The sequence below is a fragment of the Carex rostrata genome, chromosome 2 (genome assembly GCF_964058835.1).
Source record: "Carex rostrata chromosome 2, lpCarRost1.2, whole genome shotgun sequence".
NCBI classification, from domain to species: domain Eukaryota; kingdom Viridiplantae; phylum Streptophyta; class Magnoliopsida; order Poales; family Cyperaceae; genus Carex; species Carex rostrata.
In genome coordinates this window covers 9542980-9558024 of record NC_135919.1, presented here as the reverse complement: position 1 = coordinate 9558024, position 15045 = coordinate 9542980, and the positions used below count along the sequence as shown (strand labels likewise).

General features: G+C 30.3%; 1 non-coding gene across 1 annotated transcript; it reads left to right on the top strand.

The window, feature by feature from the left end:
* Positions 1-13613: 13613 nt before the first annotated feature.
* On the top strand, positions 13614-13694 carry TRNAL-CAG (transfer RNA leucine (anticodon CAG)). The gene has a single exon. It is a non-coding gene; the product is annotated as a tRNA-Leu (tRNA).
* The last annotated feature ends 1351 nt before the right edge of the window (positions 13695-15045 follow it).

Here is a 15045-nt window from a genome sequence, read left to right as displayed (position 1 = left end):
TGGGGTTTGCTTTCGGTCTAGGAGTTCGACGGGGAATTCACATCCTCTCAGGTTACTGGACTGAGTACAATTGAATCGGATGATCCAAAATTGATCTTTTTAACTCGGCACGAATTTCAAAGCACAAATAATACAGCAGCCTCTGTCGTTCCGAACAAGGACTGGCTCAGAGTAAATCTGGGCCGTCCGTTTCAATTGTGTTGAGCAAGGTACCTGGGAGGATACGGGTAAGGTGTCAGGAAGGGGAGAGGGGGGTTTCCGATGGGCATCGGACCAAATCCGGTTCGATGGGGGGTTTAAACCGTCAGATCTGCTTTAGGATTCGCACCCGCAATTTCGCGTCTGCTTTAAAATCCGTACACACGAATCCTAAAGCAGATCTGACGGTTTAAACCCCCCATCGAACCGGATTTGGTCCGATGCCCATCGGACACCCCCCTCTCCCGTCAGGAAGCGGCCTACCGTAATTTTATTTTTTATTTTTAGAAATTAGAATTCAAAATTATCAAACTCAATCGAATGACGAGCTACGAACGTTTCGTCCAACCTAGAAATAGAGAAAAACGATCAATTTTATAATTCGCCTGTAATCGAAAAAACAATTAATCTTATCTCTATAATATTTTTATTTTTAAAAAAAAAATGGGCCTACGTGCTCCGAGGAAAATTTTTTATTCATAGAAATTGAAAAAAAGGTAGAGAGAGAAATAGAAAGAGTACAGGTTTTGTAATATTGGTAGAAAGATCGGTACAGATTTTACCGATTATAACAATTAAAACAGTTAAGATAGGCAGAATTTCTACCCATCCTAACTTATTTTGGATCTTCTGTGACACCGTCTTCAAAACAGGAATAGCAACAGATCAATTCTTGATCTTCTCAAACACTGTCTTCACAGAAGATCCAAAATAAGTTAGGATGAGTAGAAATTATGCCTATTCTAAGTGTTTTGATTATTAAGATCGGTAAAATCTGTACCGATCTTTCTATTAATATCACAAAATCTTCGCTCTTTCTATTTCTCTCTCTACCTTTTTTCAATTTCTATGAATAAAAAATTTCCTGCTCCGAGTTTAAAAAGAAAGAAAGAAGATGCAGTGAGGGTGACGTACAATTTGTTCTTTTGTGTACAAAGTCTTTGCAATCATTTATTTATATGGTTGATCCTAAAAAAATAAAGATATTATTGTCTCATGTTTATTTTTATTTTTTTCAGGAGTACATTAATTATGTATAAGATTGAGATATTATTATTCATATTAATTATAAATTTTTCATATTGCAAAATTACATTTGTAATTATATATGTAATAACTTTACATTAAAATAGCAGGTGTAGGCCGTGTAGTAATTAAAAAACGGGAATAATAATATCTGCTCCTATTTTTAAATAATAGGAAGATCCCCATTTTTTTCATTGTCTCTCTCTCTTATAGAAAAGAGAGATAGGGAGAAGAGAAATAACAAGGAGAGAGACACAAAAAAATAAGAGGGTTCTCGTATTCTCTGAGAATAAGAACAAATTTTGATCTAAAAAAAGAAACTGGCACATTCTAGAATCTAAAAAAAATATCTACTTAACATATAATTATATCTTGTATATCAACACAATCAAATAATAAAATTAAGAGGGCACATTTAAAAATATCTTTGAAATCGATTAAAATAAGTTTACAAATTAAATATACGTATCTTATAAAAAAAATGCAATATTATAAGTATACATCTTGAATAATTAATTTCATATAAAACTTATCATTTCTTATAGAAAACACGTGCATTAAATAAAATAGATTATTCATATAATATTAATTATAAACTATTATTTAAATGAATGTAGATATTTTGAATACTGTTTATAGGAAATATGCAGTAGGATGGACCCAGTGCGGGACAGAGAGGAAGCCGCCACAGGAGAACATGCTTTGCTGGCAAGTGGCAACTGGCAAGGCAAAGGGTGCGTATCCTCTGAGATATCTCATATTTTGCGTGACCGACGTGTCATGTGCCTATTCGGGACTGACGTAGGGGCCAGTATTTTTTGAGCTTTAAGATTCGTGGAGAACGTCTTTCAACGCTTGAGATTGTCCAGAAAGCCACGCAAAATAAAGGGTACCTCAGAGAATACGAATTCAGGCAAAGCGAAGTGGAGAAAATATCACCGTCTCCATCACTGTCCTTGCTTCTGTCGTTTTGCACCTTTCATATTTTCAACTTTCAACCCCTTGGAATTTGGATCAACGCTACTGTCTTCTTTCCTCTATCTCCATTTTGACATTTGGTCAACATCATTCAACTTTGTACCGTGGTCAACATCGTCTTTCTACCGTGGTCAACTTTGGATCTATTAGAACGAGTCCAACTTTATTTTAACCGAGCTGAACCAGCTCATTTGTATTTGCGAGTCCCACATAAATTAAATATTTTTATCGATTTGATACTGTGAGTTGTTCATAGGTCTTTAATAAAATTAAATTTCATCTTTTATTTACAACAATCTTCTCATAAATAACATAAAGAAATATATTTCACTTTAAAAATCTTTACCGTTTTCTTTTCCAGCCGTAATTAGATAAAAGAAGTTAAAGTGTCCCTTTCCTAAAAATAATAATAGTTCTTTGTTTCACATTCTTTTGAACAGTGACAGAAGTGGGGCTATATTTAAGGAATAGAGGTCATTTGATCTCTATTTATTTTGAATTTTTTTGTACTTATACATAAATTTTTATATCTTATAGAATAAAATGTTGTAAATATGGTAATATTAACCTCTATTCGCAGTATGAAAATTTTATATGACTGACTTCTATCTATATTTAATTTCCATAACTTAAAAGTTTGGTTCCGCCCGTGAACAATGATGAATAGGGTTGCAAAAAAAAATTGTAGTTTGTGATTCGATTCTAGTTTGATTCGAAAAAGTTCGTAAAAAATTTGATTGAAAATAGTTCGAAATTAATTCAAACTGAACCTGGTTTGTTTGAAATAGGTTTGCGAACTATTCTAGTTCAAATTTCAAAGTAACGCGCACAGTTGATTTCCGCTAATAACTTAAAAGTTAAAACATAAAGCCGCCCAATCTCAAGTCATAACTCATAAGTCGTGATCCTCATTCTCAATTCTAAAACTCTATACGACTTTCACCTTTCGCTTTTGGCGACTAGGATCACTTTTTCTTATTGTAAAAAAGTTCGTAAAAAAATTAATTTGAAATTAATTCAAACCAAACTCAAACTAAAGTAAGTTAGATTCGGGTTCGATTCGTTTGCAGCCTTAGTACTGATGAATTATTGACGGCCAGAGAACTCTGTACTAATTCAGCAACTTAATCAAACTTGTTATCGACAGGGTAAATTTATTTTGAGTTAATGCGTTGCTACTTACCAGTGTCTGTTACTGAGGGTTTGAGGTACAGCCTGTGCAAGTTCATTTAAACTCACACGGTAGAAAAACTGACAGCATCTAATAAATTAAAGACGCTCTCGTCCATGAATTTCCAGAGTGCTTCTCATTCATTCATTCACGAGCTACACAGGCATCCGTGCGGCGCTGTTGTTTCTCCAAAACCAACATATAACAGCGTACAGCGTTTTCGACCAATTACGATCACGCACTTATTAACCCTTGGTTGGGTTTCAATTTCAAAACATGGGTTGTCACAAAAAGCACTTCCAAAGAGACGACGAGGAGAAGTAAACAAATGAAGGTTAAAAAAGGTGACCATACAGCTGTCTTCTCGTCTGGAGGTTTCTTGCATGCTTTGTGGCTTTCTGCCTTGCGGGGTACAGTTAAGGTTATATAACTATGTTCGAGATAGTGCCGCGGACAGCAGTTCGGAGACAACCAACAGAATCAAATTGTTCTTTTTCGAGGTTTTGGTTTTTCCAAGGAGGAGGAATGAAATGCACTCAAATTTTTGTGCATCCAAATGCATCTTATATTTTAAATTGTTTTTCTCTATTTTTAAAGTCTGAATAGTCAATCCGAATCATTAGATGCGATATGTATATTAAGATGTGCTTGGAGACCAAATTTTACATTTTTTGAAATTTTTTTACTATTTATTAAGTCACATTGAAAATCGCTAATTTTACATTTTCTGGACCATTGGATCAGCGATTTTCAAAATGTCTTAATAAATAGTAAAAAAATTTCAAAAAATGTAAAATTTGGTCTCCAAGCACATCTTAATATATAGATCACATCTAACGGTTCGGATTGACTGTTTTGATTTTGAAAACAGAGATAAAAGATAAGGTGCATTTGAGTGCACAAAAATTTTGATGCATTTGAACCCTTCTCTTTTCAAAATTATAATTCAAATAATTGAGACCCGAACTGAACTGAACACCGTTTTTATTTTTACAGGATTTAGCTTTCCCGTGAGGGCCGGCTGTCTTATTTATATTTATTTTCTAACAACCGCAAAACTAAAAAAAGGAAAAAATAAATAATGGATAAATTTTGTAGTAGATTATTATTATTATTTTTTTTTACGAATTTGTCATTCAAATTTAATTTGTTCATCGTTAGTCTTTTAATTTTTTATTAATTTCAATCAAGTGACTTCATTAATACTTTTATCTAAAGAGGAGGGATCCACTTACACTATTTTTTTGTGATACCGGATTACATTCTATATTTTTAAAGTTTAAACAGTCGATTCAAACCGTTCAACGCGATAGATATATTAAAATGTACTTGAATTTTTTTACTATTTATTAAGAGTACAAAAAAATTTAATAGTTTGAAAATAACAATTTTGTAAAATACTTAATAAATAGTAACAAAATTCAAAAAATATAAAATTTGATCATTAAATATATTTTAATATATCCATAATCCATCATGTTGAACGGTTTGTATCGACATTTTGGACTTTTGAAAACTTTTGAAGACGTTGTAAGTGGATCTCTTTTCTTGATTTTTTTTTTTTAAAAAAAAGCAAAAAAACCCGTGAAACTCGGTGCGTTTGGATCATGCAAGGAATAGCTCAAGAATAGCGATTTTTGGATTAGTGATTGAGAATAGTGCTAATCCAAGGGATTCAAGAATAGCACTAACTTTGGCTATTCCGAATTTGTAGAAATGTTGTTTGGATTGTATGTTAGGAATAGCAAATGAAGGGAAGAAATATAATAATGATTTATTTGTTTTTATTTTTTCAACTAACTTTTATATTTATAATGACTTGTTAAATATATATAAAGCATCATATTTTTCAATAATACTTCAATCTAATATTTAAATTAATATTATATTATATTAATATTTAAACTAATATTATTTTATTTTTAATTTAATATTTAATTTAATATTTAATTTAATATTTAGTTTAATACCAATCTAATATTTAAAGTAATATTATATTACATTTAATATTCAAAAAATATTATATTATATTTATTTAATATTAAAAAAATATATATTATATTTATTTAATACTAATATAATATTTAAATTAATATTTTATTTAATATTAATCTAATTTGATATTATAGTTATTTAATTATTAATCTAATATTTAAATTAATATTATATTACATTTAATATTTAAACTAATATTATATTACATTTAACATTTAAACTAATACTGTATTACATTTAATATTTAAACTAATATTATATTATATTTAATATAATATTTTATTTAATACTAATCTAATATAGTATTATATTTATTTAATATAATATTTAAACTAATATTATATTATATTTATTATTTAAATGACTATGATATAATATTTAATCTAAAATAATATGGGTAGGCTATTATTTTATTAATATTGCTAACCCAGCCATATGAAAAATTTGCTAACCCAGCTTTTCGTTGGAATAGCAGAATAGCACATTTCCTGAGCTATTCTTAAACCCAGCTTTACGTTAGTAACTTGCACAATTTATCTAACAATAATTATCGAGGCCGTGAAGAAACTTTTTTGTAACTTATAACTAGCAATTACTTAAAATTGAAAAAATGAAGGAAAAAAGTACAAGATGATCAAGCAACCAATTGTACTTCTAATTTACACATGTATTGGTAGTTTCGGACTCGACGACTTCTATTAATTAGTGTTTTCTTCAGTGGCGGAAGGAAGAAGAGAGAATGAGGGTCAATTGACCTCCATTTTTCTTATTTTTTTTGTATTTTACGTATCATTTTTTTATATAATTTAGAGTAAAATAATTTGGTATGGTCAAGTTAATCTCTATTCTCCATAGAATTTTTTTTGTTTGATACCTATAATTTGAAAGTTTGACTCCGTCTCTCGTTTCTCCATAGTAATATTAAAATAAATCGAAACTACTCGATTTGCAAAAAAAAAAAAAAATTTACTATCGGTATCTAACAATAATGCTTTCTCGTTTGTCTGTCGTCGTCAATTTGAATAATTTGGAAAACAAGTACTGAAGTACCCATGTTTGCAACAAATCTCTTTGAGGTATAACTTGCACGAAACAGGATTTCATTCATATTTGTCGGAAGGCACCGAATAAAAAGGACGGGTTATAAAAAAGTTATGGTACTGTGTGACAATTATTGATTTAAAAATTTGACATTCCATGTCCTTGATAGTTGATTTCTATCCAAAATTGACTCGGTTCGTTTTCAACATTTAATTTGCAACACTTCCTTTCTGTTTTGATAATTACTTGCATTCGCTTTCAATCAAATCCCATAACAAAAATTTGAAGTTTGATGTCATCCTAAAAAGACTTGTGAAATAATCAATTTTCATGTAGACAGCTGGCGGATAATTAGGCTTTCAATGATTGCAAATGGATGTTTCCAAACGTGCGTCTCTTTGCTTCTTCTTGGCTTCTATTTTAAGTTTCTTTGTTAAAGATGAGGGCTTCATGTGTAGCGAATCCTTCACAATAAGGACATGTTTGGCTGTCAGCCGGAAACAAAAATAGGCTTGAGTTCGAATTTAATTTGAATGGCCGAAATACTATGTGTGTAAAAAAAAAAAAAAAATTCTCTGATTGAATTTCTTTTTCCCACAGAAACAATAAAAACCGAACAGAAATTAAATGTATGTTTTTAGTTCAATTTTTTAATAAACAGCTATAAAATAACTAGAGGATTATTCTTTTTGAAAGAATCATGAAATTAGAAACTTAATTGTAAAGTTTGAAACAGGAAAAAAATAAATGGCTATGAAATGTATTTTTAGCTCACTTCGTACTTGCGATTTCTAGGAAAAATAGCTATACAATAACTTGAGGGTTCCTTCTCCCATAGTCACAAGATTGGCGAATTATATCCAAATTATACTCGAATAATTCATTTTTTGAGTGACACTGAATCGAACGCCGAATTATTCAGTTGACTGAACTTTGACTGAATTAAACCCGAATAATTCGCGGTTTTTATGATTTTTTTTTTAATTTTCCGAATTATTCGTGAATTTTTCCCAGGACAATTTTGTTTTTTTTTTGCTCTCTTGCAAAACTAAAATTTCTGATCTGAATAATTTCAAATCATTCTCGAATTATACCTGAATTATTTCCAAATCACGAATTTTTGACATCATCGAACCGAACCCGAATAATTCATTTGTCACTATGCCTTCTCCTTCCATATTGATGCTCACATGACAACCACCCGTTGCAGAAAATATGCATACAAAAGATCCGTCAAATGCTGCAAGATGCAGTTGACCTGATCTCTAAAAAAACGATGAACACTCATTGTTAATAAAATATATATATAAAAAGATCGACGGACTCGTGTATGTATGAGTATGACCCCATAAGCATTCAAGAAAGCTGACCACCGACTGATTTATAATTATTGATGGAAACGAAACAGACCGAATTTTTTTTATAAATATTCAAAAAAATAGTTAAATTTTAAAAAATTAACTAAAGTTGCACCGGATTTCGAAATCTATCCATAACGAAGCGAAATTTTTTTGCAGTAATTTAGTCTAAAAAAGCAAAAAAAAATTACGGTTTTTCCAAAATCAGCGGTTTAAAAAAAACCTCAAAATTCTTTTGCCGTTTTTCCAAAAACAGCGGTTTAAAAAAAACAAAAAAGAAGAAAAACCGCAAAAAAATTTTATGGTTCCAATTTTTTTTTCATTTTTCAGATTTTTTTTATTTAAATAGAAATATTTATAATTTATTTATTTTTTGTATAGAAATATTATAAATATTTAATATATTTCTTTGAAAATAGACGAAATACTATATAATTTGATTTATTAGAAAGACTGCTACAAATTACCAGAATCAACATTTTTCATGCCGGATTTTTTGCTGTTCTAACAAAAATTAATATATTTCTTTATGAGTTATTGAAAAAAAAAATGCTTGAATTCTGAGTTATTGATTCCGGTTTAAAAGTCATTTCTAGGTAATACAGCAAATATTGTGATCCTTCTAGTACATTTAATTTATAAAAAGTTATATCTATTTTTGAAAAAAACAAAAAAATTAAGTTATTTAATGATTGTTATTAAAAAGAATTCTCAAAATAGATACAACTTTTTATAAATTAAATGTACTACAAGGATCACAAATATTTTATGTATTACCTAGAAGCAACTTTTAAACCGGATCAATAACTCAAAATCCAAGCATTTTTATTTTTTTTTCCAATAACTCATAGAGAAATATATTATTTTTTCTTACAGCTGCAAAAAATCTGTCAAGAAAAATGTTGATTCAGGTTATTTATAGCAGTCTTTCTAATAAATCAAATTATACAATATTCCATCTATTTTCAAAGAAATATATTAAATATTTCTAATATTTCAATACAAAAAATAAATAAATTATAAATATTTCTATTTAAATAAAAAAAAATCTGAAAAATAAAAAAATGTAACCGCAGAATTTTTTTGCGGTTTTTTTTTTTAAACCATTGGTTTTGGAATTATAAAACCGCAAATTTTTTTTTGCTGTTTTAGACTGAATTGCCGCAAAAAAAATTTGCAGTTTGGGTAGATTTCGAAATCCTGCACAACTTTGGTTAGCTTTTGAAATTTAATTATTTTTTGGATATTTATAAAAAAAAATTCGGTGAATCAGATGTATATGTAGGGAGTAGGGTATCTGAAATTTTTATTTATACAATATTAGAAAAAAAAAAAAACTAAAAAACTATGTTTGGGGGATTTCGAAAAATACCAGGCCGTCAAGTCAATTTGCAGCTCCATTCTTAAGGAGTCACATATTGGTTTGGTGGCCCATCAAAAACCTAAAAACTACTCTATAATATTAAATATATTTAGGTTTTTAAGGGGCCTTCAAACTAATATGAGTCCTCCCAAAAATAAGACCGCAGATTGACTTGAAAGTTCTAGTATTTTTCAAAATCCCTCAAAACATGATTTTTTGGTTCTTTTTTTTAATAGGGTATAAATTAATTTTCAGGTAGGTACGGAATACGAATACAACAAATTATCCTAATAATTTCGACTATAGTGCATATAATTTATAATTCTAAAATTCAACACCTATAATGCGATTTCTATTTATGCACATTATACGGCAATTGATTTATTTTCTAGTAGATGTATATATAAAAATCGATAGAATTCGATGTAAGTTCTATCATCTATTAAATAAGTTGAAATTTACAAAATTTCAAATTTAACATTTTTTTTAATAAAATATCAAACGCGCGACAAATTTGATACACCGTCAATTTCGTCAATTTGTAGGGCTAATAACAATCAATATTTCTTTTTACTCTTCAAAATTCTTTGACTTGTTTCGCTAAAACGTTGTCATGATTATCAATGGATTCCATCCCCTGTTTGGAAGCTAAATTTTTAAACTACATAACTATGTCATGTCATGTATGTATTATCTGATTTGATTTCTTACTTCTTATATAATTCTTATCTAACATTTTTTGTGTTTTTTTATGCCTAAAGAGGTAAAAGAACTCTTAAAATGGTACAATTGTTTTGCATTCCTCTGCATAAAATTTTGCATGATTGATTATGTTACTTTCTATAATATATATTTTCGAATATTTTAGATAAAATTTTATTTATTTCTAATTTCGTTGAAAGCAAAAAAAAATATTATAGAAATTACCTTATTTCAAAATCAAATGTTTTTCTTTTGTAATTAATATTCTTTTCAGAGTAAAGTTTGGGGACAAAACGTAATAATGTTTTGTGAAAAGGTATTATATCCATTTATCTTTCCTCGTATTTTTTTCAAAAAATTTCAACTCATTCTTTAACAATTTTAATGTCCCCACTAGATTTTTTTTTCTGAACTTATTTACTTCTTCGAACAGTTAAAAACAATTTTCTTCTCTTCCCTCCTGATCAATATTTTTTCTCTCATATTTCCCAATCTCTTTCTCCTGTCTCTTCTCTTCTATCCTTCCAATCAATCTTTTCTCTCTCTTCAACTTCTCTCTCTCGCTTGATGCAATTGTTGATCTCAATCGAGCACGAGCACAACCGAGTGTCGTCCAGTGGCGGAGGTAGACATACTTTCAGATTCTCTCATCTTGCATTGCCACCGGGAGCTAACATATGGCTGAAGAAGTTGAGGCACAATCTGAAAAAGGTTTTAGGTTTATAAAATTCAAAGCTTCATTTTACATAGTTATGTGAAACGGTTTACATAATTCAAAACATAAAATTGTAGTTTTGGATGCAGAATATTAAAAAATATTACAATTTACAATTTAAGTTCACAAAATTTAAAGATTCAGTTTACAGAGTTATGTAATAATGTTTGCAGAATTCAAAAAATTAATTGTAATTTTTGGATGATGACATAATTAGAATTTAAGGCTTCAGTCTACAGAGTTATGTGATATGATTTAAAAAAAAATAAAACAATTGAAAATAACATCTAGATGCATATCTAAAAAAATAAAATTTTGATTTTTTTTTCCGTTTTACAGTATTCAAAGAAACGGTTTACAAAATTTAAAGAGACAATTTACATAGTTTAAAGTAGTTCCGAATTAGTTGCTAGTTTCGAAAAGTCATTAAAAATTTCTAGAAGTGGTCCCGGTCAAAGTTCTACAAGTAGTCCAGATTGTCTCGGTCAAAGCAGTTGCTAGCTTTGATTAGAGACCACAAGATAATGAAAACTCGCTTGTTTTTACATCATCCAGTTAACATATTCATAAAATTACGTATTGAAATTTATAAATTCTAATAAGAGGATTACATACACTTTCAAAATCGCAACAGTTAGTTTTGAAAAAAAAAAAAAAAAAAATCCGAAAACCGGTGTTTGAGGACAATATATCGGATTCAAATGTTTTAACCTCTTGTATGCAAGTGCTTGTACCCGCCGCAATACATTTCCGTAATTTAGCACCCAAAAATATCCATTTAAGTATCAACATTTGATCAGATGCGATTTATGTGATTATCTCCATATTCACTAAACATACATACCACATTTGCATCAGAGTCGGTTGACATCTGTGTTCGTTATATAAAGAAGAAAAAAAATGAAAGGGTACTGAAGTGTGACTTGAAATATTGTCTGCTCCTTTTAGCTCTTAATTGCAATCCGATTTTGCTTCAACAATATTTTATAATTCGTAAGTCCAATATTTTTAATTAAAAGAGGAGGAGTGCTATGAAAAAAAAAAAAAATCCAAGATTACACCCCTGTTCTTTGCTCTAATTATTTTCATTATCCTCGAATGATTAAATAAATAAAAAAACGGTGCCTAAAGCGGTGAGAAAAGGAAGGCGACTCGAGGCGATCAGGAAAGGAAAAAGTTATGGTAATAGAGTTTAAGAAAAGAAAGAATGTGTATTAATATTGTGTATTTGAATACAATGACATGATAGTTATTTATAGACTTGATTATGATTAATTCTAAACAACTCCACTAAATATCTCCTACCTATCAGCACTATATTATTAATCAACTCCTACAATTTACATCAATTAATATCTCCAATACAATCTATGTGTTCCTCTATTATGCCCCCCTCAAGCGAAACATGGCGCGAAAGCAATTTTGAGCTTGCTCCAAGAAGAAGGTCAATACCAATATCTCAATGCCATTGTTTTTGCGATTTGAATCGTCAAGTTTGATCTCCTTGAAGGTAGAAGAAGGTAGAGAGAGGAGCTCTTTTCCAGTGCCATATAGAGTTCTGATACTAGAATAGGATTTAAGAAAAGAGAGAATTTGTATTGATGTTTTGTATTTGAATACAATGATATGACGTCTATTTATAGACTTAACTATGATTAATTTTAAATAACTCCATTAAACATCTCCTACCTACCACACCACTAGATTGTTAGTCAACTCCTACAATTTACACCCATTAATATCTCCAATACAATCTATGTGTTCCTCTATTATATGGCCACCTCTACCCCTCTTATCTTCTCCTGATGGGTGTAAGACTGAAGTAATAGATCAGTCGCAGGTGTTTTCTCCTCTTCGGTGATGGAAGTGCGGAAGCAATTTTGAGGTTGCTCCAAAAAGAAGAAGGCCAATGCCAATATCTCAATGCCATCGTTTTTGCGATTTGAATCGTCAAGTTTGATCTTCTTGAAGGTAGAAGAAGGTAGAGAGAGAAGGAGCTCTTTTTCAGTGCCACCTAGGGTTCTGATGCCATAATAGGATTTAAGAAAAGAGAGAATTTGTATTGATGGTATTTGAATACAATGACATGACGCATATTTATAGACTTGATTATGATTAATCCTAAACAATTCCATTAAACATCTCCTACCTACCACACCACTACATTGTTGGTCAACTCCTACAATTTACACCCATTAATATCTCCAATAGAATCTATGTGTTCCTTTATTATATGGCCACCTCTACCCCTCCTATCTTCTCCTGATGGGTGTAAGACTGAAGTAATGGATCAGTTGCAGGTGTTTTCTCCTCTTCGGTGATAGAAGGGCGAGTGGTCTCCCGTCTGTGTACAATATGTATATCTTTCGTTTTTGGTTTGATGTTTGTGTATTGTTTTTGTGCTACTTCTTATGCATCTCTTCTTATCTTTCTGCTTAGAGGTGACTGTCCTGGTTCGATTGATTCAATTTCCGGTCTTGTTTGGATTCAGTGTCTTCTCAACTGTGATATGCATACAGATGAAACTATCACTCGACTCCTATCTCTCTAATCAAGTAAGGATGATCAAATTTGTGTCTACAGGTGCATTTTTAGTTTTGTTTGACTATATGTTTTCAAAAAACACTCGTTGTCTAATCTTATGTAATAATTATTTTATAATTTTTTTTTATCAATACTGCCTACGGGCTTTCACCCAAAAAAAAAAGAATCATTATCTATGATAAAAAATAGCAATTTTGCACATTTAACAAAATGAAAAAGGCGCCGAACACCGAATGCATAGATCGTCCGATCTGTATCTGTGTGAATATTAAAAAAGATCCGTAAATTTTTAAATTAGAATATATTAGTTTAAATTTGATTAGGACTGTTGGAATTTCAAACTCAAAACATGCACTAAATGATACGAACTAGTGCAAGTTGATTCAAATGAAAAAGCCAGCCTCCAGTCACAACCTTTTTCATTTTTCCTGTTTTCACCTCAGAAGTTTATAATTTACAGTGTATTGAGCGGAAGTTAGTTATTTTGGTCTTATATTATAATGTTGATTTTCTATCAAAGATGTCAAGATGGCCGAGTTGGTCTAAGGCGCCAGTTTCAGGTACTGGTCCGAAAGGGCATGGGTTCGAATCCCATTCTTGACAATTATCATCTTTAAACGCGGTTCCTTTTTTTATTTTACAGTTGAATTGGGTTGAATCTTTAAGTAAACTTAAGTTGTAGCTAACAGATAAGTACTACCACAAAATTGGATAGAACTTCACAAATAAAAAAAAGAAAAGTAAAAGCCCCCATGTACTTGCGCAAACTTGCAATTGATTCATTTAAAAAAGGAAAGGGTTTCACTAATTTGGTAGATTTTTCTATTACTAATGTTCAATTTTCTCAAAAATAATTTTGAGAAATAGTTCAAAGGTACGCTCCTATGTCCAAAGTAAAGCCCAAATATGTTGAGATATATAGCAACATCCTTAGCAAAGAGAAAGGCTTCCAGCACCTAATAAGGCTTCCTCAGCCCAGCCCCAATTTGGATCCCCTAAAGCAACTTCAAAATTTGAGTTTGGATTCCAGATTCAAATTCAAGTTATTAAAAATGGAGAAAGTTTACATTACATATAAAAATTAAATTGAGAAATTAAACCCCTACCCTTAAAAAGCCGAGTTTTTAAAAAATATCCAAATTTATTAATATTTTATTATAAATAACCAGATGTTTGGCAAAATTATATTTTTATCCAAACCGTAAGGAAATCTTACGGTTTGGATTTTTTATTTATTTATTTTTTTTGCTTTTTTTTTTTAGCCCAATTTTGCACCTCTGGTTAACATATCAAAACATCTTCAAAAATCATGAAAATTTACCGACATGCATTTTTGACTTCATAGAATAAGACTGTGAAGTTTCATACAAAATCTCAAAACAGATCGTGAGATATCGCATCTCAAAAATTGCCCGAACTGCTGAAAGAGTGCTTCTAAGCCCAAATTTGCACCTCTGATTAACATATCAAAACACCTTTAAAAATCATGAAAATTTACTGACATGCATTCTTGACTTCATAGAACAAGACTATTAAGTTTCATACAAAATCAAAAAACAGATCATGAGATATCGGCTCTCAAAAATTGCCCGAATTGCTGAAGGAGTGCTTCTGAGCCCAAATTTGCACCTTTGATTAACATATCAAAACACCTTCAAAAATCATGAAAATTTACCGACATGCATTTTTGACTTCATAGAATAAAACTGTGAAGTTTCATACAAAATCTCAAAACAGATCGTGAGATATCGACTCTCAAAAATTGCCCGAACTGCTGAAGGAGTGCTTCTGAGCCCAAAGTTGCACCTCTGATTAACATATCAACACACCTTTAAAAATCATGAAAATTTACTGACATACATTCTTGACTTCATAGAACAAGATTGTGAAGTTTCATACAAAATCACAAAACAGATCGTGAGATATCGGCTCTCAAAAATTGTCCGAACTGATG